This window comes from Phodopus roborovskii, unplaced genomic scaffold (assembly GCF_943737965.1).
Source record: "Phodopus roborovskii unplaced genomic scaffold, PHOROB, whole genome shotgun sequence".
Classification (NCBI taxonomy): Eukaryota; Metazoa; Chordata; class Mammalia; order Rodentia; family Cricetidae; genus Phodopus; species Phodopus roborovskii.
The window spans coordinates 5,834,505-5,859,650 of NW_026126546.1; the positions used below are offsets into that span (position 1 = coordinate 5,834,505).

At 49.8% G+C, this 25,146-nt stretch overlaps 1 protein-coding gene across 5 annotated transcripts in view; it reads right to left on the bottom strand.

Annotated features, from left to right (window-relative positions):
* The window catches only part of Jakmip1 (janus kinase and microtubule interacting protein 1), a 112,975-nt gene extending 93,063 nt beyond the window's left edge, over positions 1 to 19,912 (bottom strand). For all 5 annotated transcript variants that reach the window (XM_051200210.1, XM_051200213.1, XM_051200209.1 and 2 more), the window contains exon 1: positions 19,613 to 19,912. The gene's annotated coding sequence lies outside the window, so the exon portion shown is untranslated. The remainder of the gene's footprint in view (positions 1 to 19,612) is intronic.
* Positions 19,913 to 25,146: the final 5,234 nt, after the last annotated feature.

Consider the following 25,146-nt stretch of genomic DNA (forward strand, 5'->3'; position numbering starts at 1 on the left):
CTTCCCTGGGCTCGGGGTCTCCCCGCCACCTTCCTCAAACCTATTTGGAAGCACAAGGGTGTTTAGAGGGAAGCAGGGATCTTAGTCCAGGTCCCAGATTCATCAGCCTTCCTCCTTCCGTGACTAGGTGTCCTACTTCCTGTGGGCATGGTGACTGAGAGCCATGGAGGAAGATATAGCACCTGCCCCAGGGAGCCCTCAGAAAATGCTGAAGCAGGTGAATGCAAGGCAAGGGGGCTGAACCCCAGAAGAAGACCTGGCCCGTCCCCCATGGCCTGCCTCTTCTACCTTAGTGACAGCCCAAATGGCACCACAGACTGGACAGGGCAGCTTGTGTGTGTGTGTGTGTGCGCGCACACACACACACACACACACACACACACACACACACACACACACCAGGAAACCTGCTGCCTCAATCCCCATGCCCAGCCATCTCATCTGCAAAAGGGGACCTGCCCATTGTGCCAGAGAGCATGTGAGGAAGTCGTTCAAGATGACTCCAAGACAGGCTATATGTATCTCAGGACACCATGCTTCAGGAGCAGCAACGAGGACAAGCATCTGCCATGCAGCATGCGAGCACTCTTCAGCATTGGCCAGCTAAGGAAACAAGGTCCAAAGAGGTAGAGGCAGTTGCTCCAGACCTAAAGCTTTAAGCTTTAAGTGAGGAAGGAAATCCCAGTCACTTCGCAGCTCTGTTATTCCCTACCCTTTGAGCAGCATGGTGCTGGCATGCTCACAAAGATGCCAAGAACACACTTAGAGATGAGCAAGCAGTCTCCTTCCTGCACATCCAGCCACAGCCTCCAAGAACAAGGTACACTGACAAAACCAAACACCACCAAGGCATCCCATAAAACAGTAATTTCAAGGTTGTCACTGTACTTTCAATATCATCAGACATTTCAATTTCCCACCACAAACACAATTTCTGAAAAAAAACCTGCTACTCTGAATATGTTAACACATTCAGAAACCAGATCCAATTGTCACTAAAGTGAGAGTCATTTCTTGGCACTCAGGAGAGCACAACCATGCTTCCCTCCCAACACTGCGCATGTGAGCTCCCCTTTGTCCTTGAGTTTCTCGTGTATGGTCTTGCCAGGTGCTGAAAAGGACAGACACTTTGGGGTGGGAAAAGGTGATATATATTCTACAAGAAAAACTAAGTGTTATAATAGAATCTATGCCCTCCTCCCTTTAGATGGGATCCAGTACAAATTAAAAAAAAAAAAAGTACCAAGCATTAACAGTCGCCACTTCTGCAGCTCTTGCTGAGGGCCAGAACTGTTCTAAAGCTTTTAAGCAATTACTGCTCTGAAGCCTGTGACACAGCTCTGCCCACACCAAGATGAGTTCTCTGGGCTGGGAAGATGGCTCAGCGGATACAGCACTTACCGACTAGCATGAGACCTGGAATTCAGATCTCCAGAACCCACATAAAAGGGGTGGGTATGAGAGCCCTCCTGTAATCCCAACACATGAGAAGCAGAGACAGGCAATTCCCTCAGAGCAAACTGGCTGCCCAGGCTAGCTGAAATGGAAGATCCAGGTTCAGTGAGAGACCCTGCCTCTCAATATGTAAGGTGAAGAATGATCAAGAAAGTGAAGAATGATGTCAACCGTGGGGGATAAGAGCGGGGTACATATATGCATGCACATATACATGTGCACATGTGTGAACTCACATGCACGCACATTCATACTAAAAAATTAAAAAGATAAAGGAATTATCTCCTGCTATATCCCAGCGGGAAGGGTGAATTCCTTAGACAACATGACATAATTAGCAAAGCGTACAGCCAGCAGCTGGAAGGTATGACTCTATTATCTTGTTCTCATCTGTTCTGGAGTGTAGCTTCTAGGGACCATTTATTATGCTAGACCTGAGGCTAAAACTACAAGGTTGTCCATCCTGGTCCATCAGAAAAAAAGACCAAGCTAACTACATTCATAAGGCAAACAGCCCCCAAAGCCCCAGCTGACCTGCATGTCTGAGGGAGGGCAACCACCCCTTGAAATCATATAAAACCTTGAGGGTAACTGACACATTATCTTAGTGCTCCGAACTTCTTGAAGAAAGACCTCTTATTTCCCTTATTTTGTAGGGAAGAATTCAGTTTCAGATAGGTTGTAAGAAATTGCTAATAACCTTACCAGAAGGCAAAGTCTGCAGTTCCAAGTACTCCTCACTAGCTCTGGACAGACTGCCTTCAGCACCCAGGAATCCCTTATCAATGTGCACAGGACCCTTAAGAGGTCTCCCCAGAGGCCTTAGCCCTTCTGTTGTTTCGTTCCCAACTCTGCTGACGTGAGTCAAGAGTTCAAGGGTAACCACACCGCTGAGAACGGGTAGGAACGGTTGATGACGTCCAAGCAAAGCATAACTTCTTTCTGTGGTTTCCACATCCTTTCCACGCTTAGTGTGGCTTTGACGTGCACAGGGCACTCCCAGCAGAGTGCACCTGCTGTGTGCACAGATGTCTAGAGATATGCAGAGGACCCAGAGAGAGGGAGACAGACAGAGTTCATGGGTGTCATGGTTTCTCTCAAGAAGCTCCAGGAAGTATTCCTGAGGGTGATGAGGCGAGGAGACAACTTGGAATTCAGAGTGCTCAGCCCACTGTGGGGTTACTCACCAGGTGAAGTCAGTTTCATAGTAGCTCAGCACAGAGTGAAGGAGATCAAGGACCACATTCTGGCCTGAGGCCCTCTGCAGGCCCTCTTCACAGTCAGTTCCAGATGAGTTGGGAAGATGCCATACTCGCCCAGGCAGAACATAGATAGTCATGGGACCCCATGTGACGGAGGGACATTTGAAATGGGCCTTGGCTGTGGTAAAATGAGAACTTAGAGAGTGAGGAACAGGGCCCTAAAGGAGGTGACAGGGACCCCCGAGTTTCACTCACTCACTCACTGACCCAGCAGCATCCCGTGCTCATCGCTGGGCCTGATGCTGAGCACTGAATCTCACAGTGAGTTAATCGATTGATCGATCCAGCACAGCCCTTCCCTGTACTGAACTACTCTGGGGAAGAAAGAATAAGAAAGAGGAGAGTTACATGGTGGGACTAGCTTGTGCCAGAGAGGTGCAGGTTAGAGAAGTACTTGAGGAGAGGGGCCTGGACCACATCAGAGGTACCAGGAAGGGTGTGGCAGGGGGGAGGTACAGCAGCAGACAAAACAAAGGCGGAGCCTGCTGAGGTTAGAGAGTGCAGGCAGCTCTGTAATAGAGGACAGCTGATTCCCAAGATCCATGCTATGCCCCTAGCAGGGTGATGTGGAATGAGGAGGCGGGGCCTTTGGGAACCTTTCCCTGTTAGGAAAGTGACATCAAGGCAACAGAGAGCTTGCTTCTGCCTGTTGCCATCATAGCGGGGCACAAAAGGACAATGCCCCCTTGTAACCCACAAGAGGACCTCACCAGACCATAACTGCCCCGACCCTTGACCTCAGACTACACGGCCGGTGACACATGTCAGAAGCTATCTGCTGGAAGTCACAGCCTCTGGGTTTGCTGAAGTGACCCAAACTAATAATAGCTGATGTCCACCGATACAAACAGGTGCATGTGGCCCTTCAAAAAACCACACAGGTAGTGACAGGAGTCTGGGTTTCACCTTTGTTGTGGGGGCCCCTTTAGCAGTGAGGTGACACTGCCAGGCATGAGTTTTGGGAATATGTCACCCCGACTCTGTTCACCTATTTCACTTCCCAAACGTCACCTACAAATCCAGAGCTACTCCAAGGGAGAAACTGAGATGGATCCTCAAACATTCCAAGAGAGGATACTTAGAGACAGGCAAGTGTGGGCTCTAACATAGCTCCTGGCCCCTCGGGGGACCGACAGTGGCCCTGGAGGCTCCCGGCTGTGGCTGTGATGCTCGGAGGTTGGGACAGAAGAGCTAACCATGATACTGACACATGAGTGACTACACACAGACAGACACGGGGCAGATGGAGGAGAGTGGCCAGCGTCTGAAATGGAGCACAGCCTCCAGCACTCAGGGTACGGAGTCCATCTTTCAAACCCAGATGCATGAAGGCTCAGGCATGTCTTGAAGATGCTGAGGGTTGGGAGGGTGTGGTGACAGGCTCAGTCTGGTTTGTCTCATCCTAGGTGTAGTCACTGCCAGGCAGCCACATGAGTACTCATCACCATCCTGGTCTTTTGGTACAACCATCCCATCCTCTCCAAAGAAGAGACCTGAGCCTGAATAGCTTATGGATGTTGCCAGTTTCAGGAACACTGTGCACATCGTCTCTATACAGGACATTTCCATGGCAACAGCCAAGCATGCTGACTGCCAGCATGCCACAGGCTGCTCTGACAACAGTGATCTCCCAAACTTCTTTTCCAAAAGTTAAATCCAGTGAAGAAAAATAGTCACTAAGAGAAAACCAATGTTGGCAGAGATAGATAATGAGCTGAGCCTGCAACCGGCAAGTCCTATGAGCTGAAAGAGGACAAATGGGAGAAGAGGTCATCAGCCCCGTTTTGTTTAAGGACAGGACGGTTTAGCTGTTTTTGTTGTTGCCGTTGTTATTGTTGTGTTTGTTTGTTTTATGGGATGGTGAAATTGAAAGATGGCTCCGTGGGTAACAGCCCTTGTTGCACAAGCCTGAAGACCTAGATTCAAATCTCCAAAACCCGCATAAAAATCTAGGTGTGGCCAACATGTGCCTGCCACCCCAGGACTGATGGGGACTGAGACAAGAGGATCACCAGGTCTTGGCTGGCCCAGCTCCAGGTTCAGTGACAGACCCTGTCTCAAAGGAAGAAGGTGGAAAGTGATAGAAAAAGACAGCCCACACCCTCCACCAGCTCCACCTAGGCAAAGGCTTAGACACTGTACACACACATACATGCACCATACATAAACACACATATTTTTAAAAATAATTGATTTTAAAAATCGTGTTTAAACACTTTACTCTGAGGATGCGGAAATGGGCCAGTGAGGGGTACAGGTATCACACTGCTCAGGGACTACTGTCCCAACTATATGGGTGGAAACCAGCCAGGTGCCCTGTCCTTAACAAACAGACCTCAAAACATCACCAGCAGACTGTGGGCAAGTCCAACCCAGGTCCCCTGGGACCTCTCCCCAGATCCTGGCCCACAGCTTCTTTTCACCCCTCAGCCTCTCCTCCTTTCCTAGAAATGCAGCCACACCCACCATCCCATGAAGAAGGAGCACAATGCAAGAGCCAGAATGTCATCCTTCTCCAAGAAGGTACTAGAAGCCAGGTACACTGTTCTGTGAGCACCAGTCTGAAGGCAATGCATATATGCCCAGGAAGGACCCTGCACTCTGCACTCAGCTAAGGTCCCCAGGCCACCTTCAGAGTCAGCAGGGAAACCTGTCAAGCTGTCAACTACTTTAGGAAAAACACCCCTGCTGTCCTATTCTGCAGCTGGAGGGGCTGTTAGAAGTTCCCAGGGGACTTAAGAAATGGGCTGCTGGGTCAAACACGGGGGGACCAGAGGATATGAGGTCATGAAATGACTCCTGGGGCTACTGTTGCCACTGCCAGCTAGGACCCCCATCTCAGAAACTCTCGTCTGTCTATTCACTGCACAGCCCCTCTTTAGGGGGGCTCCTTCCAGCCTGTGCCCCACATCCTTACCCAGGCCAGGATCAACGTTCTCATTAAAGCTTCACTGATGATATGTCTAGACTATCTCAGTGCAGGAGGCCACCTTCCGATCTTTCTGTGCCGTGAGATGCAGGAGGCCACCTTCTGGTCTTTCTGTGCCGTGAGATGCAGGAGGCCACCTTCCGATCTTTCTGTGCCGTGAGATGCAGGAGGCCACCTTCCGGTCTTTCTGTGCAGCGAGATGCAGGAGGCCACCTTCCGATCTTTCTGTGCAGCGAGATGCAGGAGGCCACCTTCCAATCTTTCTGTGCCGTGAGAGGGAGCAGACACAGCAGCAGTATGGGCCCCACCAGCCCACAGAGCATTCCCGGTCAGAGTAGACAGGCAGACAGAGCCAAGCGTCCACTAGGGCAGGATAGAGCCTCGTGAAGGGCCACAAAAGGGAAGGGGAAGTGGACAGGTGAGGATCTGGAGTCCCAAGAAAGACAGGAGTGTGGCGGGAGGCAAGTGATATCAGTATTGGGGGCAGCAGGAGCCGGGGTATCTGCTCTGGGAGCAGAAAACAGCTGCCCTTGGCTTGGTCACAGACAGGCTGAAGGTAGAGGGTAACAGTCATGAAGGGGCAGAGGACAGGCTGGGAAACGTTCCATAGAAGGCCAGGGAGTAGGGGATAGGAAGGATTGGGTGGGGGAGGGGGGGTAAAACAGAAGGAAAAGTGGGGCCTTGGATGTTGTCCCAGGAAGAACTCCGCCTCCTCTGCTGCCATCTACAAGGGCCTGTTACAGCGAGTGGTTTTACAGTGCCGCTTGAGTTTGCCCTGCCCTTGTCGACTTCTGCCCATTGGCCCAGTCCATTAGCAAGAGTGCTGCTCCCAGTCCTCTTCAGAGAACCTTGTCTTAACAAGCACAGTTAAGGAACTCACAGGCAGCTAGAGAACGTGCTGAGGCTATGTGACTGTGGGTGTTCAACCCTAAAGGCATGCCTCAGGGGACATGGCAAAAAAAAGGGTGCTGGGGAGTAGGGGGCAGGACATCAGTGTCTTCCGGCCATGACAGGACGAGTGAACTCATGAACTCAGTGCAACCGTGACTGCCTGCACAAGAGCAAGCCACTCAACACCCAGCATGGACAGGGAGCTGCTCCCTGAGGCCCCACCCACTACTGAGGTAGCCAATGACTGCTGGGGGTGTGGCCCCTGGTAGGTTGCCCATGCTCTGGCAGATGGCCCCATGCCATGTGCTTGTGTAGAGGCAGCACTCACTAGTCTCCATGGGTTACAAGAAAAAAGAAGAAAGCTCAAAGGGGGGGGGGGAGCTGTTGGGTAGTGGGGGTTGGGGGCGGCGCCTGGAGGAGCTGATGACTATCGCCAAAATACATTATATTCATATATGAAAAATTCAAAGAATAAAACATGCTCAAAAATCAGAAAATGTAAGAGTGGACTATCGTTCAGGGTGTACCTCAGCAGCCTGGTGTGTTTGAGGGCCGGGGTCTCATCCCCCGCATCACAAAGCGTGCAAGGAAATGAAGCATGTCCCTATCATTACTGAACACTTGCCTTCACTTCTGGGTTCTGCTCATGGATTTTGGTGCTGTGTTGCTAAGTGCAAGCATGTTTATAATTGCTACATAGTACTGTAGCATCAACACTTTTTTATCCTCTGTTCCCCCTTTATTGCTTTTGCTTGCATTAAATTAAGCCAGTATACACTCTACAGAGAATTCAGAAGCAAGGATTTCAAAGAGCTATTTCTGTTTAATGTAGAGAGACAATTTTAAGCTTCTTAAATGGCTCATTTTCAAATCCGTCATGTTTTCCCCTATCTGGTACCATTAAATGGGAGCAAATCGACCCTTCATCGAACAGTCACAGGACACCAGCTGCATTTTAAAATGCCCCCTGCCAGCCTCCATGGCCGGAGCATCTGAGGTACTCAAGATGATCTCCTCACCAGAAGGCAGGATGAGGTCATTATGTTTTAGGTATCTCCTTCATGACTTATGATGGCAGCCCAGGGCTTCAGACCTAGGGGCGGCTGGAATTTTCAAATGGTATGTATGCCTTCCTCTCCAGGACATCGGCACAGGTGCCAAGGAAGCTCTGGGGAACAAAGGTGCTCCATGCACCGTCTGAGGTGAACAGTACCCAAGCTCTCAGTCTGCCTCGATGCCCAAGTGACAATGCCACTCGATCTCAAAGTTTACCTGCAAAGCCCTCCTCACCATTCACCAGCAAAACGTGAAAGACAGCTGCAACCCAGCAGCCTGGGACATGTGAAGTCTCACATTAATAACTTAGACCGTGAGATGGGTGACTCTGCACCTATCCTACAGAAACAAGGCTCATTTGTGTCTTGAAACACCTTGTGCTCGATTTTTTACCAAAACCTACAGAAACATGCAGAGGTCTTGGGAACCAGGCTCATGCTGAGCCACTGTGATGTTTCCAGGCACAATGTACATCGGTGAAACTCCCATAGTAACCAATGTAGTGAAGAGGCCAGACACACAGTAGAGCTCACTGCCCTTTTGCTTTTTTAGTTGGTAAAAAGAAGCTGCCACCATCCTGAGCCTGACAGGCTCCAAACCTCGATGGAGAAATCCAATCAAAGACTGCTATTAAGCTCGATCACTGGACTCCCTGGCCCAGCTGCAGGCTTCCCTACCAACAGCAGAGAGGCTCGCCTTCTAAATGGTGCCCTAAGGTGCACTGGGGAGAAAGGAAATGAGATGTGGCCTTCCATGAATATAGACTTGGGAGAATATTTTTTTTTTCAAACACTTCCTGCCTCTACCCCATTAAAAGAGCAGAGGAAGGACACAGTTTTACCCATATGCCCTAGCTGTTATTCTTAGGCTGTTCGACGGCACGGTGGTTTCTGGAGGTGGCTCAAGGCACATGGTGGCCTTCCCAAGGGCAGGTAGATCCAAGGAAATCAGACCCAGGCATTTCTGTCTATGTGTGAGCCCAACCCAATGCTGACATCATGGCAACTTGAGGCCAAAAAGCCAAAAACCTACTGAGTGCTCTATTAGCATCGGTCTCTGGGATCCTGCTGTGCGTGTGTGCTGTGGCACACTCTTACAGGAAGGCACAAAAGTCACTAGCAGCTTCAACACAGTTTGTCTTCAGCAGTGATAGAGGATGCCTGGAGTGGCAGGGATCCTGGAGATGTGCCTGGCCCTTCCTGGGTGATGCAGTCAGGGAAGATTCTTTGGAGGAAAGCTGGTGATGGAGCTGAACTCCAGATGGAGGTATGCTCATTGGCTGGATGGGAAAGGCAAACAAAGAGAGCCTGCTCCATCAGGAACAGGAAATAGAGAGCACAGCTACCAAAGACAGTCCATTCCCCTCCCTGAGGATGCTCCAGGAACAGCCCTGAAATTTCACTCATTCACTCTGTAATGACTGGGAGACACTCCCTCATGGAAGAAGGAGAGGACTTATGAGACCCAGGAAGTTGGAGGCTGGCAAGAAGACTCAGTAGCCAAGAGTGCTTGTTGCTCTTCCAGAGAATCCAAGTTCATTTCCCAGAACCCACACATGCTTGTGGCTTATAGTCAACCAAAACTCCAGTTCTAGGAAAACTGACGCCCTCTTCTGACCTCCTGGAGTTTAGACATGCATACAATACACATATACAAGCAGGAAAAACACTCACACATACAAAATAAAAATATCTGTCATTCCACAGGAAGCAAATACAACTTACAAGTCTCAGGAAGCACCTGAAACTCACAGCACACACATACACACCCAGGGACCCAAGGACCTCAGTCCCACAGACCCACAAATTTCAGTTTGTGTGTGACCCCAGCCTGCTTCTGCCTCAAACCCTGCCACACATTTTCACGCAGTATACAAAGGATGTCTGACCCTGCTAAGCTTATGCAATGTGCACCACCCCCTTGGGCCCCTTTCCATGCAGAGTACACACTCTGTGGTATCCCAGGACACCAGAGCTCCCAGGGAGAAGAGGTTTGGGTCCCTTGTGGTTTCTGCTAGCAAGAAATCACTCAGCACATAGTCCCCTAGCTGGCCTGGCAGAAAGTGGTACATTAAGAGCTCCTGATCTGGTCACACCCACGTGGGAAGGTACTGGAAAAAGAGCTTCAGTTTCAAGGGTAAAATACTGCAGTCTGAGAGTAGCTAGTGCCATTAGCAGGCACATCAGAGTGACGACCTTGACTGCATGTGCAACTGTGAGCACCCCCACTCCCCCCCCCCGCCACCTCCCCCAGAACACAAAGCCAAGAGGCACTGAGCAGAAAGCCTTGCAGATGAGGCCATCCATCGGCAAATCAGCTTACTGTCTTCAGAAAGCTCATTTGGGCTGGTGTCCTACTGGGTTTGTATTTTCACTCAGACTGTGTACTCTGTAGGTCTCTCTCCTCCCACACAAAGTCAGCCGCAGGTCCTCAAGATCGGGGTTTGGGGGGGCAGGTCCTAGCAACACACAAGAAGGCCTGCTACAGCCTTCACTCTTCACTGGCGCTGTTCATCATCAGGCTGAGCTTCTTGTTCACCGAGGAGGAAACCAAAGAGCCACAAACCTCCCTGGCCCAAGGTCACACAGGCAACAGAAAGCAGAGCAGAGGTGTGAACGCCTTGTGTCACCAGCACCTGGCCTCAGGGAGCCTTAACCTACAGCCAACATTACAGACTGTGCCACCAAGGGACACCGTCACTGCAGTCATGCAGTATTAGAGCAAGCCCCGGGCCTCATGCAGGCAGGGAGCAGGCAGTCTTTGGCTCCTGAGCCTCTCAGCCAGCTTGTCACTTTAAATACTCCAGTGGTTACATCATAAAAACTAAAACAGCCACAGGTGATATTAACAGTGCTTTTCATTTAGCCCAAAAGATCCAAAGCAGGACCATCTTCCCACCTGCTCGAGGCTGATCTCACCCCCAGATTTGTTCACATTAGAAAGTCCGTCTTCATACCTGCTGAAGCCATGTCTCAGTGCTCAGAAGCCACACTGTGGGGTGGTGTCAATGACACAGCAGCTCATCTCAGGAGGTCTCCTGGCCATCCCCACACAAGCACCTGAGTTCCCACTCCCAGTCTGATGACCGTGACTTCTACACCCCCAGCAGGGACATCACCAACCTTATGCTGGGCTCTCCTTTCATGCATTAGCGACAGCAGATTCTCCCAGGAGAAGCGGAGACACCCTACTGATTTAACAAAGGGAGTAGTACCCAGAAAAAATAAGTCATGTGCCCTTGATCCCAGCACTAACAGGGTAGCATGGGGAAATTAAGTCACCCCACCTCCACGCAACAGCAACATGTGTTTAGTGAACACCACTTGGATGCCTGGCTCCGAGAGTCAAGAAAACTTGGGAAATGACTTTCTGCCTGCATGATGCTCTATTCTAGCATGGGGAGGGGGGCATAAAGGGAACAAAAAGAAGGAAACAAAGTCATTTAAGACCATGCTGCCTCTCAGAAGGAAACGGTACCCAAGGCGAGGGGGAAATGCAGTCCCTACCCTGCCACAGCAATTTAAGATGGGAGCAATGCCAAGCAACCAGCTGGGGCCAAGGCAGAGGGCAGCCTTCCCGAGAGCAAAGAGCAAACAGAAATGCTCCTCACAGCAAGAGCCCGTCGTGTTCCAGAAACTGGCAGAGAGGTGACTAGGGTTCCCTGCACCATGCCAACTGCCTCCCTCGGCCATTCCCCCAGCCCGCACCTCCTCTCTCCAGTTTCAGGGTATTCCCATGCTTTTGCTGAGGAGATGAGGCGCCAATAAAGCAGTCTCCTAGCTGTGTGCCCCCAGCACAGTGCTGGGCATGGAGGACCCATCACCACTGTTTGACTTGTGGTTGAACTGATGATAAAATGCAGAAGAGAAGAAAGTTGTGACACTGTATGCAATCTTCACCACCTCTCACAGTCGCCAAAGGTGGAAAGGACCAGACTCCAGCAAGGAGGACATGTTGAAATAGTCTTCAGTCACAAAAAAAAAAAAAAAAAAGGCACAAAAATAAGGGTGTGACATGGTCCTATTTATTTGAATCTTCCAAAATGCGGAGGCTGGGGGCAATTCAGGGGTTAGAAGCCAGGAGAGGTAGGAAGTGGAGCCTCACAGTTAGCAGGCATGGAGGTTTCCAAGAGAGCAGTGTAAATGATCTTAACTAGGCAAGGATGGCTGCACTCCGCATGGTCTAAATACTGCATTATTAAATAATGCATGTACCACATTCTGTATGTACTAAATACTATCAAATTACACTTTGCAGTGGCTAGCTTCATGAACTGTGGGTTTACCTCTGTTTTTTGGGGTTTTGTTGCTGCTGTTTTACTAGAGTCAGGGAAAAAGGGAGACTGCCACATGGAAGGCAGATTGTGACTTCATTAAACAGTGTCCTGTGCTGGGTTGCAGCGCCAGCCTCCAGGACAGGATCAAAAGGGGACACAGGAGCGGAAGAAGCCATGTCATCTGTCGCCACTCACCTGACGTTTATGCCTCAGCTCTCCAGGGAAGCAGGACCGCTCCCATGGCACACCCCACTCCCTCCCTCCCCCAGGAAAGTACCAAGGGCTCCAAACTCAAAACCCGGCAAGGGTGAAGCTGGAGGCCAGAAAGCTGAGCCAGCACGTTCCCCTGACCTGGAATACACAAGCACATTACCACCACAAAGCTCAGGCTTTGTGTGGTGTACACACAACTTCTTTCATTCCTCAAAGTGGTCCTTCAGCCAAGCTGGGGCCATGGCGGGAGAGCAAGCAGGCAGCGGTGCCCAGTCCCAGGTTGCCATGGTTAGGCTGGAGTCATCAGGGCATTGGAGGAGCCTGAGGGTATATCCAGTCCCTGGAGAGGGGAAGAGGACACCTCAGGCCACAGTAAACAGCACAGAAAGGCCCAATAGCTGCCTGAATGCACTGTCCCAGGTCACAGCCTTGGTGCTTCTGTCCACTGCACGGTGCTAGACAAGGCCTTCCCTGTCTCTTGTCCCATCCTGTGTCCAGGGGACTTGCAAGCATGGAAGCCCAGAATTCTATTACGCTTTCTGTCACTGTGATAAAGCACTGACTAAAAACAACTTGGAGCTGGGGAGGACAGGGTTTATTTCATCTTACAGGTAACAACAGTCCATCACCCAGGGAAGCCAGGGCAGGAGCTCAAGGCAGGAACAGAGTAAAGGCCATGGAGGAATGCTGCTCACTGGCTTGCTGCTCACTGGCTTGCTCCCCATGGCTTGCTCAGTCTGCTTTCTTATACAACCCAGGCCCACCTACCCAGGGTGGCATCACCCCCAGAGATCCGGGTCTATTCACATCACAGCAATCAAGACAAAGCTCCATACACAGGCCTGCAGGCCAGTCTGATGGAGGCAATTCCTCAACCGGCACTCCCTCCTCCAAGGAGTATGTACTACTTCTGCGACTTCCACTTGAAGCTGTGGCAGGGACCCTCCTCTCAACAGATAAATAAATGTCATTAAAATTCTTACATTTTATTTCATGTGCATATGTCTGCGTGAGGGTGTCAGCACCCCTAGAACTAGACTTACAGACAGCTGTGAGCTGTCATGTGGGTGCTGGGAATTGAACTCAGGTCCTCCGGAAGAGCACCCAGTGCCCTTAACCACTGAGCCAGTCCCTAAAATTGTTTTTAACTATGGCATTCCCCCCTAGTCAACTCAAGAGTCACAAACACATCACTTTAAGACACATCCCTTCATTTGTTAGCCCCAAGATCTCCTTACTCTCACAATATAGAACACAGTCCAGTTTTAAAAGTTCCATTCTTTAAAAATGTTTCAATGATTTTAAATCCAACATCGAGGCTAGTGAGATGGCTTCAGCTCTTGCAGAAGTTCAAGCACCCACATGATGGCTGATAACTATGCATAGGCATATACACAGTATACATTCATACATACATAAACACAAACATACAGGAAAAACATTCAAACACAAAAAGTAAAAATAAATTTAAAAATGTATAAATAAAAATCCAGGGGCTGCAGAAGTGGCTTGGTGGTTAAGAACACTGGCTGCTCTTGCAGAGGACCTGGGTTTGATTCCCACCACCCACATGGTGGCTCATAACCATCAATAACTCTAGTTCCAAGTTATCTGATACTCTTTTCTGACCTCTGCAGGTACACACATACACATACAAACACACACAAAAAATATAAATAATAATATATAACAAATCCAAATTCCATTAACTGTGGGCGCCAGTAAAATCCAAAACAATTTACATACTTTCTTATTCCAAGAGGGAAGGACCAGGCCACAGTTCCAGTCAAACCAAAACAAAACGCACACTCAATAGTATGAAAAGCTCATTGTCCATCAGGGACTCACTCACTGGAGATTTTCTGGGCTCCAATGACTTGGTTAGGTCCACTCTCCAGTTCTGCACACCATAGCACATGGCTTGGCTTGTCAACACTAGCCAGCTTCTCTTCACACCTGCCACTCCAGGTGCTCACAATGCCGGCACCTCCAGTATGCTGGGGTCTCCACAGCAAACTTCATCAATGGCTCTCGTGGCCTTCAGATGTTAGCTTCTCTCTATGACACCTTCAGTTCTGAGATTTTCGATGCTACCAAGGCTGTGCCTTCACCAACACCCTGACCTGGGCTCTCATGGTGTCACGCCTCAGATGCTCGCCATGACACAGAACCACCTGAGACACTCTTACCTATTACCCAGTTCTGCTGCTAGCTTAGATGCAGACTTGACTCACCCTGGACCACAGCTCCTGTGTGCCGACCCAGAGGAAATACTCCCCAAAGGGTTTCATTTCACTGGCGATGGTCTTTTATTAAGCACCATTGGGTCTTCGGCCCCAGTTGGCTAGAAACTACAGATTTTTTTTTTTTCATTGAAAATATCACAAAAATGGCCCCAATGGAGTCTCTGAAGGACTCTCAAACTTGCCCTCTGAAGCTTCCCAAGCCAGGCCCCCAGAGTCTGCAATGCTCTCAGCACCCTGGGTATTCCAAGCTCCCACAGACCAGCCCATGAAGCTCTGAGCACTCAAGGTCTTTTCTATCCCAACGCATTAAATGCTTCCTTCCGCCATCCCCAAAACAACATGGTCAGGGCCATTATAGCGACATTCCTTAGACCCAATTGCTGACCTAGTCTGCTTTCTGTCCATGGCAAAATACTGACTGAAATTGGTTGTTCTTATTCTTTACTCTTTTGGGGGACACCACCCAGCTCCCAAACAAACACACACTGAGATTTTTTTTTCTTACAAATGCCCAGCCTTAGCTTGGCTTGTTTCTAACCAGTTTTTCTTCCCTTAAATTACCCCATTTATCTTTTGCCTCTGGGTTTTATCTTTCTCTATTTCTGTATATCTTTTCTTTCCTTATCCCATGTCTGGCTGTGTGGCTGTGTGGCTGTGTGGCTGGGTGGCTGGGTGGCTGGCCCCTAGAGTCCTCCTCCTTCTCTCATTCCTCAATCTTTTTCTTCTTAGATTTCTCTTACTATTTATTCTCCCTGCCTGCCAGCCCCATCTATCCTTTCTCCTGTCTAGCTATTAGCTGTTCATCTCTTTATTAGGCCAATCAAGTGTTTTAGACAGGCAAAGTAACACAGCTTCACAGAGCTAAACAAATGCAACATAAAAGAATACAACACATCTTTTTTGCATCATCATTAAACAAATGTTCCACAGCATAGATAAATGTAACACATCTTAAGATAATATTCTACAACTGACCCATAGCAACTTCAGGGTGGAGGGATGAGGGGAATTGTTACAGGTTACAATCCACCACTGAGGGAATCTAGGACAGGAACACAAGTCAGGTTCTTGAAGGCAGGAACTGAAGCAGAGGACATGGAGGGGTGTTGTTTACTGTCTTGCATCTCCTCATGGCTCACTCAGTCTGCTTTCTTATACAATCTAGAATCAACTTCCCAGGAGCGACACTGTCCACAATGGGCTGGGCCCTCCTACATAAAATAGCAATCAAGATGGCGCTCCAAAGACATGCCCACAGATCGATCTGTGGAAGCAATTCCTCAATTCAGACTCCCCCTCTAATGTACGCTTACATCTGTGTCTGATTGACAAAAGCTATGACACAAGGGCCATCAGCTTTCTCCAAATAAGGAAACTGAAATGCAAGGTGCAGACATTTGCAGTTAACTGGTAAAAAGCAAAGCTGGCATTGAACCCAAGGCTGACATTTGTACTGGGTAGTGAGGTTTGGTAAAGAACTCAGACACAGTTTAGGATGATAGAACTGGAAACAGGTGACAGCCACCGCTGCAAACCAGTGCAAATGTGCTTAATGCCATGAACTACGCACTTGACAAGGAGTACTATAACAGTCATTGTTAAATAGTAAATATACAGTTAATGTCAAAATATTTCAAGAATCAATTAGCAAGTCTTCAGCAAATTTTGTCATTAGATGTAAGATATCCTATACCCTGTACCCCATAAACATGGTAAAATTCAATCAGAGTGGCAATAAAAGTATAAAGAAATAAAGAACATGGGCTTCTGCCTTCAAACTCATTGGCTATGCGGCCTGGAGAGACTGGAGAGCCTCTTTGTGCCCATTTGTTAAGATCCCCCTCTGGGTCTCAACAAGTTCAAGCCAGTCAGCACTGCTCACAGGGCAGCACCCCCTCAGCCTGGCACACCAGCTCTGTCAGATCTGAGTCACAGCTATCATAGGACATCCCCCACTAATAGGCAGGGCAGGGCTGTGTCCCAGTAACTTTATCTACAAGAGTACCAGCTGCCAATCCTTCTGTGGACCCTAGTGTTGGTAAGAGCTTTGCTATAACGTTCTAAGAACTATGACATCTGCCAGTCCATCTGCAAGTCATGAGAAGCACAACACTTCCTGGGTAGTTCTGGAAAAGTACATCAAAGCCAGAGGCAAGGGCAGAATGCCATCCCCCCAACCCATCCCCTCCTGTCCTCTGTGCTGTCCTCAGAATCAGCACACTGATTCTTACCTTATGTGTATGAATATCTTCCCTGTGGCTATGCCTGTGCCCAATGCCTGCAGAGGCCAGGAAGGGGCATAGAACCTCCTGGTACTAGAGTTGCAGATGGTTGTGAGTTGGCAGATGTGTACCAGAAACCCAACCCAGGTCCTCTTCAAGAGCAGCAAGTGATTTTAACTGCTGAGTCATCCATTCCTCCAGACCCCCAGCTAGGGTTTTAACTGACAGGCAATTACATCTCCCAAGTCATCACTGTCCTTGAATCAACTTCCTTCCTGCCTTATCTACTTTCCACTTGGGCTCCCAGAGTTTATTGCCCACCCTTAATCCTGTGCTCCTCAGCGGCCTATGGAATCACATAAGCAAAACAAACATTTCCCCCAAGACTTTGGAGTCAGGGGATTGCTGGTCAGCCCAGGATCCTCTTCAACACCTCAGACTACAGCAGCAGGGAGAAGATACCTCAACTCTCATGCTAGCCCTACAGGATAGACCCAGCGGAGCATCATCTGAGGTAGAGGAGGGCTCACTGGTCTTCTGTCCCTCCTCTTCACACGATCTCTACCTGCATGGCATGATGTGGCTAAAATAAGAGTCCTCACAGCAGAAGTGGGAGGTAGAGCGGTGTAAGCTACCCTCCTTACATAACCTTCACTCCCACAGAGCAGAGACTGAGTGCCTTGCCTAGAGACACAGAGCCACCCTGAAGACTTGAGCTCACCTCACCCAGGACTGCTTCTTAGGATCATCAGCTTAGCCAGAGAAGGACAAAAGAGAGCTGCCAGCATGGGCATCTGTTCTGTGATCGAGCTAACCGACACAGCTCATCACACATTTATCATCGAGACCATTTAGTAAGAGAACCACACACCTCTGATTCCCCCCAGACAACCCAGTGAAAGAGAAACATTGTCTCCATTTATATCGGAAATGAACAGTGAGAGATTTTGGTCCTCTTGTCCAGGACCTCACAGCAATAAGAATAAGGACACAGATGAGTTTAGGGGGTACATCCTGTCAACTTGGAGGAAGAGAACCACCCAAGAGAACGGGGACCACAGTAATGTTCTCCACATGGGAGGACCCTTAGTCAGAAAGCCCATGTGGGAAATGCCTGCCAGTTGCAGCCAAGAGGCACATAGGGTCTAAGACACCTCAGTTCCCCAAATCCCTGGTGGGCCAGAGCTGACTGAGGGGAACCACACGAATCCTGTTGCTGAACATGTGTGTGAGGCGCTGGGAGGTACAGGCAGGAAGTCACACAGTCTGGTAAATGAAGAGAAAACCACAAGAATATAATTCGAGTGCAAAGCCTTATCAAATGAACAGGAGTTTCCCAGATAGACAAATGGGGAACATTATTAGAGAGAGGGAGACAGACAGAGAGAGGGAGAGGGAGAGAAGGAGGGAGGGAGGGAGAGAGAGAAGGAGAGAGAAAAGGAGGGAGGGAGGGAGAGGGAGAGAGAGAGGGAGAGGGAAAGAGAGAAAGAGAGAGAGAGCATTATTTTAGAAAACTTGACCACGGGGAAAGGCGTCCGGTAGGCCAGGGAAGCCAACAGTGGGGACAGTGGGACTCTGCAGATGGTTTGTGGCACAGGGAATGACAGTCTCGCCATCTCCTGGGACACGGGACCTTTAAGAGGATTTCTTGTTGTGAAAAGGGCAAGGTGAGGTGGTGAGAATTACCTCCAGCTCCTGTGCAGACCCCAGCAATCCGGCCTTGAGCAATGCCCCATGAGCATGTTTCTGCAATCCTCCACTTCACAAAATGAGCTTCCCGGCTCCATCTCACTTCAAACCAACTCCTCACAGTTACCCTGCCCAGCTGACAGAACTGCCACCAACCAGCCCTCTGGCCTGGAGGAACAGTCAGCTCCTCCCCCAGCCTTGCCCATACATCAGAGACTCCCAAGTTACAGGAGGTGACATCAGGTGTGGCTGGCCTTGCCCTCTTCACCTCGGTGCAGTCATCCACTATGAAGACCCAGGGTGACAGGAACTGCCAACAGGAAGCTTGGACTGGAAGGAGCTCCTACTTTAGTCTACAGGGAGCTGGCCAGGTGAAGGAAGGGCGTGCCCAAAATGGGCACAAGGCAGCAAAAGCCAAGGTCAGTGTGCCTGAGTGTACAATAAAGGCAGGTGACTGAGCACCGGCCAGCGGATGTATCTTTGAGCTTGAAGCGCAGAGCAGAGACTGGTGGAGAATGGAAGAGAAGGAAAGGAATCCAAAAGACTGACCAGTGGCCTAAATGGGCCTATCCTCGGGAATCCCGCAGCTGGGAGGATGAAATGATGGAATGATGGAATGGTGGGATGGAATGATGGAATGATGGGCTGAAGGCCTAGGAATGCGCCGCACGCACAGCTACCTAACACGAAGCTGAAAGGTCCCGCGCCTGATAGCCAGGAGCACGGTATGATACCCGGAGAGGTGCCCTGCACGGCGGAGCCGATCCTGGTGCCTGCCGGGAAAGCAGGTGCACCCAGGGAACGCTGCCGGGCACAGGGTGGGTACCCGTCTTTCTTCGCAGAGCTTCCTCCCCGGCGCACACGTGGGCGGAGCGGCGCCAGGGTGTGCGTAGCCCCGCAGCCGCAGCGTGTGCAATGCGTGGGGTGGGATATTGCAAGGCGGCCTCCCCCTCCGGGTCACCCCTACAGACCCTGGGCTCCGCCTAGGCGGGGACCTGCAGGACAGAGCCACCGGCCAACCACGCCCCCCGCGCCACTCGCTTAGACAAGGGTGGGTCCCCTCCCACTCCTCCGCTCCGGGACATCAGGGAGAGACCAGCGGAAAGCCGCCGGATGGCATGAGCGACACAGGGGAGCCAGGGGCCAGTATCTGGGAGCGCCGCTGCCACAGGAAAGGTTGGGGGTCTGGAGAGAGTGGGGGAGGGGAGATGGGCGGGGCCGGGATGTGGGATGAGCGGTGCAGGGCTATCATGAGGGGTGCGAAGACTGGGGGTGGGGATCGGACAGGCAGCACCGGTAGAGGTGTCCCCGCTGCAGGGTCCGCCCAAGAGGTGCGGTGTGCCCCCCTCCCTCCGCGGCACACCTGTACCCACCTGCTTGACGCTCAGACCCGAACCGGACAGCAACCGAGCGCAGCATTCTCCGGCCGCCCCCTCCCCTCGCGTGCCTACGCCGCTGTCGCCGTCGCCTCCGTCGCCTTAGAAGGGACGAGACAGCACAGAAAACGAATGCATTAAAAAAAATAAAAATAAAGAAACCTAGACCGTAGCCAAGGAGGCTCGGCCCGCTAGGGACCCTTGCGCGATGCGGGGACGGCGGGGACGGGCAACGCACACTAGAGGCTGCAGTTCGGTGGGCGCCGGGCGCCGGCTCGCCATGCGGCCCCGCCCCCTCCCATGTCGTTTCTCCGATTGGTGAGTCCTCCCGCCAGTCAGTAGGGAGGGCGTGGCGTCCTCCCGGCCCCGGGGCGAAAGCCCAGAGCGGTGGTCAGCTCCGGGCGCAGGCGAGCGTGCGCAATGGGCTGGGAAGGGCTGGGAGCAGTTAATCCCGACCAGGGGCCATCGCGGGCAGGAACTACTGGGAGAAACCTGTCTCAGGCCCTAGAAGATCACGCCCTGCCCACCGAGGCCGCCTACCGCGGGATGGTAACCAACCTGGGAAGATGCAGCGGTGGTGGAGTGTCTGCCCCCGCTTTGTGCTGATGGGAAACCTGGACATCAGAGGTTAAAGCGAAATGTTCAAGGTCACAAGTGGTAAGCCTCGAAGACGCAGGGTTCCGACGGTTCTGACCTCTCCATCACTGCGTAACAGCACCAAACCTACTTCATGACAATGCGATGTAGCAACTGGGGTCTTGCAGGAGGGTAGGGTTTAGCTGGGCAGAGATTCGTTTGTTCGGTGTTGGTCTATAGATATGTGTTGAGAACCTAGTGTGTTGTTCCTAAGATCTAAGATGGGGAAGGGCATCCATGCCCAGGGACAGCGTCTAAAGACATTGGGGCATGTTTGAGACGGTAAAAGAACTCCCGCCCATACCAAGGCAGAAAGGAGACTAGAAAGGTAAGAAAGAAGGGATGGTCAGAGGCCAGCACTGTGAAGTCTTATGAGCTATGAGAAAGAATTTGGTGTTTATCCTGAGACTATTTCACCTGCTGTCAGATTTCACCCTGTTAATGTACCAGTCAGGATGAACTCTGTTGAGCTGCGGTAACAAACAAGCCTTTCACTGGCTTGTTTCTTGTTTACATTATTCATCCTGCTTAGGTCAGTGGGGCTCTGTTGACAGACATCTGTCACAGGCCCACGCTTATGAGATTGGATCAGAAGGTGCACCCACAATTTGTAGAACAGTGTGAAGGAAAAGTGGCCTAATACAGGTGCGTGCAAAATCAACCCTCCCACTTCAAAAACAGCAACACCCCCCTCCCTTTGTATTTCATTGGTCAAAGTAAGTCACGGGTCACTCTTGACTTGAGAGAGCGTCCTGAACCGGGGAGAGAAGATGCAAATTGTTTGTGCAGGACTCCAAGGATGTCATTAACAACAGACTAAGTGTAAAGAGAGTGTGGACCAAAGTGAGAGCTGGGTGGCAAATCTTGGTGGTAGGACGGCAGGGCTGGCCGGTGGCTTGAACACAGGTAGTAGGGATACAGCAAGAGGGATGAGCCCCCTGTGTTTCAGGGATGAAGTCCATTTGTCCGTGTACCACCTCACAATATGCCCTTGGTTTAGAAACAGGCCCTTACAATTGTTATTAAGATGAGCTTGTCCTGTAGTTCACTAGCCCCTCATTCAATCTGACTCCTGTTTCTATGAAAATGGATACAGAGAGACACACAGGAAAAACATAGCTGATGTGCCTGAAGACGGCACTAGAACACCAAAGATCAACAGCCAGGCTTGAGAACAGAGCAGTGGGGAGACTTCCGAGAGCCTTAGGGGACTGGCCCTGAAGAGGGCTTCAGTGGAGGCTTTCTAACTGAGAACTGACTCTCTTACCAGAGCCACTGAGTTTTGCCCTACTTTGATACATGTGTATCAGTTACGGATTACATGTGGCCAAAAGTTATCCAAAGCAACTGTTACACAGTAAGCTAAATTGCTTTTTTCTCACTTAACAAGAAACCCGTTGCAAGCCAACCCTAACTTTCTCCTGTCATTCCCTCCTCAGTGTGAGATTTCCTTCCTCATGGTGGCAAGGTGGATGCCTGTCTTCCAGTCAAGAGAGGGAGATAACAAAACACAAACACACCCCACAGCTCCTTTCAGTAGCTTTTCAAGACACTCCTTCAGGGGTTCTGGCTTGATATGTTTGCCCAGAACAGCATTGCACAGTCTCTCTGACTCCAGAGGAAGCCGGATTTCTTTTTAAATCAAAGAAGCATTTTTCAGTTACGTGAAGAAAAAAAATGATACCATGGAGTTCTGTTAATGGCTAAGAGAAGAAGACTGGATCCAGGACAGATGTCCGTGTGATGCACGGGTTTCATGGTGTGCAAGTGCCCTCCTTAAGATGAATGAGAACTACAAAATTCTGTGAAAAAAACAAATATTTATTTAGAATAACTGGGGCCATAGAGATGGTGGTGGGTACAGCACCTATCAGGAGGTCTGATGACCTGAGGTTCACAGGGTGAAAGGAGAGAAACCAACTCCCATAGTGGTCTCCTCTCTCTCACCCTCTCTCTCACACACACAGGCACACATACTACACGGGCAAACACAGACACACAGATACTGGACTGTGTTGTTGGATGTTTTAATTGTTTGCTCTTTTAGGGGTCCCACTAGCCAGCTCCCAAATAGATCACAGAGGCTTATTCTTTCTTATGAATGCCCAGCCTTAGCGTGGCTTGTTTCTAACCAGCTTTTGTTTTGTTTTGTTTTGTTTTGTTTTTCGTTACACAGGGTTTCTCTGTGTAACAGCTCTGGCTGTCCTGGAACTTGGTTTGTAGACCAGGTTGCCCTCAAACTCAGAGGGATCCCCCTACTTCTGCCTCCGGAGTGCTGGGATTAAAGGCATGTGCCACAACCACCTGGCCTAACCAGCTTTTCTTATGTTATCCTGTCTACCTTTGCCTCTGGGTTTTTATCTTTCTCTATCCCATGTACCTTTCTTTACTTCTTACCCATGGCTGGCTCTGTGGCTGAGGAAAGGCACCCTCCTTTCCTCGCTCCTTAGATCCCTCTTCCAAGATTTCTTCTCCTGTTTCTTCTCTCTGCCTGACAGCCACACCTATTTCTCTCTCCTGCCCAGCTATCAGCCATTGAGCTCTTTAATAGACCAACCAGGTGTTTTAGATAGGCAAAGTAACAACAGCTTCACAGAGTTAAACAAATGCAACATAAAAGAATGTCATTAAAATAAATGTTCTACAGCATAAACAAATGTAACACATCTTAACCGCGCCAGGACAAGACCAGGCAGCAGGCAGAAAAACCTTACTCCTTACACTCAACACTTTACCTACACACACAAGACATATGTAAACATAGGCACACACTATACTTACACAGAGAAAGACACACAAGTATAAATTTATTTTTTATTTAGAATAACAAAACATTTTGTTTTATGTAACTAAACACCATAAACATTACAAGACTCAGAAAAATAGTGTAATAATTACATTACCTACCTGACAGCAAACCACCATTATAGTCTTTTGGTAGTTTATTATTTTTTTCTGTTTTGAGTGACATCATGGGATAATGCTTTGATACTACTCTTCTCTATGCAGAAAACATAGAAATACATCATTCAGAGTTCCATAATAAGAGTAGAAGAAATTCTGATGCTGATAGAAAGGTTTTCCTGACTCAGACTCATTATGAGAGATATTGCATATTTTCAAGATTGTTCAAAAGTTAGGGAAACTGGTACCTTTCCTTCAGAAATGAAGGCTAAATGTGAATTTGTTTATTATAAATATATTTTATACAGGGCCTCACTCAGTCTTTGTTGTGTTTTGTTATTCTAAATAAAATTGGGTGTGTGTGTGTGTGTGTGTGTGTGTGTGTGTGTGTGTGTGTGAATACCACCATGGGAGTTGGTTCTTTCCTTTCACAATGTAAGTCCCAGAGAGTGAACTCCTGTCATCAGATCAAGTCACAGGTGCTTTTACACACTGAGCCATCTCTCTGTCCCCAGTTATTCTAAATAAATATTTGTCTTGCACCTATAGTAGAAGTCCATCTCTCTTCCCGCTTCAACCCCTGGAGTGTTGGCATAATGAGTCTATCAGAGCACACCTAGTTATAGGATCTCATGAGAAACATCAACCTAACAATTGCAAACAGAAGGGAAGCAGACTGCATTGCCAGTCCTGGAACTCATCCCTGCCACCTACAAAGAAAGACTAAAAGACCCAGATACCCAAGCCCCCCGCCCCCCCCCCCCCCCCCCCGGCCAGGTCCACTGAGTAAAGTATCACAGTGGCAGGCCATGGCTCTTCAATCTTGTAGTGTGCTCACTGCATTCTGAAGCTGCTGGTGATACCAGTGCATATTCACTGACTCAGGTGCCCTGTGACTCCAACAGCTGATTTGCAATTCCTAGCTAGGGCGTATTATCACACTAACAGGAAAGGAGATTCGGACAACACTGGCCATGGGAGCTTACACATCAGACCTTCCCACACCTCTCAAGCTTCAAGGTGAACCTACCACAGTGTCACTGTGTGCGTAACCCTCAGTTAGGATTGGTGAGAAAAGTGCCATTATGCTGTCCTAATAAAAGACAGGAAGCTGGGCCCAGGCGGCAAGCACCAGAGCACATAGCTAGTATCCAAAGCTGCACTCCTGATGCTGTCATAAGGCACCCAGCCCTAAGTCCAAGGCTCAGCTCCACACTAAGTGTTCCCAGCATAGACGCCCCTCTCCTTCTGAGAAATCCAGAGGGCCATCTGTGATGGGAGGTCCCCTTCTGAGGGGGAGAAGGATTTCAGGAGATCACGAACCAGGGAGTGACTGGGAACTGCAGGCAACTGCAATTCCCTCAAAATAGAAAAGGCTTTTAAGAAAATCGATCTTCGTTTGATAACCTGAGGCTCTTATTCTGCATTGAGTCCTTTCCTGGAGGTGTGGGCAGGGGCTGCAGGGTTTCCTCCAGAAATTAGGAGTGTCAGCCTCAGGGGCTTGGGAGCCTATCTTGACCCTCACAGCCAGGCCATGTGGCTACATGCTGGGAGCTGCAGGTTCCTCTGCCAGGATGCTGCCTCCTTGGTTCGCACCCTTTAATGGGTGTAGCTTGATTTCTGTGAGTCCTGTGGAAAGACTGAAACAGTACAGGCAATTGTGGAAAGGAAAACAAAGACTACCTTCAGTCTTACCAGCCTCGGTAAGTTCATAAACCCTCGGCGACCTTGCCTCAACCTCCCTCCTTGTGTGCAAATGCATGCATAGAACTTTCTGTGAAATATAGACACCCAACCCCCCAACATCCACCCCCTCACCCCCCCATGCCCCGTCACATCCCATGGGTGGCCTGTAAGGAGTAAGGTTTTTCCGCCCGCCATTGGTCTTGTCCCACCACCGCGCCAGCCCCAAATAACACACCAAGACTCTGTATCAGATATAATGCTGTTGGCCAGGTACTAGTTTCTTATCAGCTAGCTCTGTCTTAAGT